The sequence below is a fragment of the Mandrillus leucophaeus genome, unplaced genomic scaffold (genome assembly GCF_000951045.1).
Source record: "Mandrillus leucophaeus isolate KB7577 unplaced genomic scaffold, Mleu.le_1.0 Scaffold163, whole genome shotgun sequence".
In the NCBI taxonomy this organism is placed as follows: Eukaryota; Metazoa; Chordata; class Mammalia; order Primates; family Cercopithecidae; genus Mandrillus; species Mandrillus leucophaeus.
In genome coordinates, this window is record NW_012101621.1 from 2,081,980 (window position 1) to 2,084,729 (window position 2,750).

General features: G+C 43.8%; 1 pseudogene; it reads left to right on the forward strand.

The window, feature by feature from the left end:
- Positions 1–752: 752 nt before the first annotated feature.
- LOC105536756 lies at positions 753–2,261 on the forward strand (annotated as a pseudogene).
- The last annotated feature ends 489 nt before the right edge of the window (positions 2,262–2,750 follow it).

Consider the following 2,750-nt stretch of genomic DNA (forward strand, 5'->3'; position numbering starts at 1 on the left):
GCTAATTTTTGTATTTTTAGTAGAGACAGGGTTTCACCATGTTGGCCAGGCTGGTCTTGAACTCCTGACCTCAGGTGATCCGCCCACCTTGGCCTCCCAAAGTGCTGGGATTACAGGCATGAGCCACTGCGCCCGGCCTCTGTTTGGGTTTCTTAAGAAGGCCTGGAGGAGAAAACAGAAAAAGAGGAGTGAAGGGAGAAAAATGATAAAGAGAAAGAGAAGAAAAGAGAAATCTTATAATCGAATTTACCCACGGGAGACTTTAACTTCCGGCCAAGACGGAGCCATGGGGACCAAATTTACCCCCCTACCAAAACCACATCAAAAATTAAAAAGAAAATAACTTAAAAATACATAAAACAGTTTTTGAGATATCAGGCATGACACAATGAAAGACAATGACCCCAAAAGGTGGGAAACAAATGAGGTGAACACAACAGTTGCCCCAGCTTACTGCCTTTGGAGAGTTTCCAGACCACAGGGCAGAGAGGGTGGACTGAGATGGATCCTGGAGGACACTCTGACTTGAGAAGGAGCTGGTACTTTGGAAAGATCTATGGGGCCAATGTTCCTATGACAGAGTACTAGACAGAGAAATTTCCATAAAGGGAGAACCCCAGAGGGCCGTCTCTCAAGTATTCATAAGAGTAGTGATGAGAGGACAAAGGGAAGCGAAGCCGGAGCTGCGGGCGCTTTTTCTGCCTGCAGTGTCTCAGATTCATTGTTAGGAACTGAGAATTTAATCTTCTAAAATGTCAAAAAGACCACCTTATGCCCCACCTCCCACCCCAGCTCCTGCAAAACAAATGCCCAGCACACCAGCGTTTGTGCGATACAGTCCATACAGTCATCTCGCCCACAACAACTACAGGCTGGGAGCGAACCCGGGTGCCAACAGCCGGGTCAGGCATCCTCTGGTATTATGAGTCCAAAACCACCAAAGCCACCAGAGTAGCTGCCGACATCCTACATGAGGTACAGCAGAAAGGTCTGGGACCAAGTCACGGCTTCCAACCCTGACCTCAAGTTGTGGGAGATTGGCAAGATGATTGGTGGCACGTGGCGAGATCTCACTGATGAAGAAAAATAAGAATATTTAAACGAATACAAAGCAGAAAAGATAGAGTACAATGAATCTATGAAGGCCTGTCATAATTCCCCCGTGTACCTTGCTTACATAAATGCAAAAAGTTGTGCAGAAGCTGCTTTAGAGGAAGAAAGTCAACAGAGATGGTCTCGCATAGAGAAAGGAGAACCTTACATGAGCATTCAGGCTGCTGAAGATCCAGGTGATTATGAATGATGGCTTTTCAGTGAAGCATACAGCCACTGCCTGTTTCCAGAGAAACCACAGCCTCGTCAATGAAATCCTTAGTGACAGTGTGGTGCTAGACATTTGGTCAGTTGTCACAACTGCTAGAATGCAGGTCCTCAAACGACAGATCCAGTCCTTAATGGTTCATCAGTGAAAACTAGAAGCTGAACTTCTTCTAATAGAGGAACAATACCAGGGGAAGAGGAGGAAATTCCTGGAACGCACAGATTCATTTAGCAATAACTTAAAAGGTTGTGCGACCTGAAGGTAGAAGTGGATATGGAGAAAATTGCAGCTGAGATTGCACAGGCAGAGGAACAGGCCCGGAAAAGGCAGGAGGAAAGGGAGGAGGCGGCAGACCAAGCTAAGCACCTCTAAGTTTTCTACTTCATTTACTTCCTGTCTCCTAACATTTGGAAAGCTTTTGTCTGGTCAGGTACCTCTATGTTCTTTTACTCCACAGTTTAACTGGCTACATTTTTACTTTATACCAAGTTCTCTTCAAACACTAAAATTCTCCAACAGAGTGCCCCTTCCTAGTGTGAATGAGGTTCCTAAAGGTACTCAGACCATAATCCACATGTTATATGTAACAATTAACTGGTCAATCATTTCTACATAATACGTTTAGCTGAATTCTCCTAATAAATAAAAAGGTCAACTGTCAGCAGGAATGATTCCATTCCAACAAGGTGGAGAAACAGGGGCATGTTTCTCCAACATTCCAATGGAGACAGAGGAGACATACCTTGAAGAAATGACAGAGAGCCAACAGAACAGTGAAGAAGGCACATCTACTCCTTAAGACAAGGAGAGTGGGCAGGAGGGGATCGACAGTATGACAGAGGAAGGAACCAGTGATAGTAACACTGGCTCGGAGAGCAACAGCGCAACAGTGGAGGAGTCACCAACAGATCCCATACCAGAAGATGAGAAAAAAGAATAAATGTTGCCTTGTTTTATGTGTTCTAAATACTTTTTTAAATGAAAAAAAAAAATGTTTTTTGGTTTTAAAAAAAAAAAAAGAGTAGTGGTGATTACATCATATGGAGAAACTACCCAAGGACAGGGAAGGAACAACCTGAAAATACCAGAGGCAACATTGCCCAGTGCTTACAGAGGGCCAATTACAGTGCCGGTTCTACCAGCTGGACAGGAAAAGCTCATAACTCATGGGGGTTTGGGTGTTCCAGAAGTTATTTCCTCAGTATTGCGGAATAATTAGCCCTAGACTGACCCTGCTGTGGACCTGCCTAACAAATCGTGAAAGCAAGACCAAAAGGCTCAGACTGTTGCCAAATAATTTTAACTGCGTCCCAGAACCAAAGACACTTATAGGATTATAAAAATATCCACCACTCAACAAGATAATATTCACAATCTCTAGCATCTGAAAAAAGATTATTTAGATTTGTAAAGAGACAGGAAAACATGA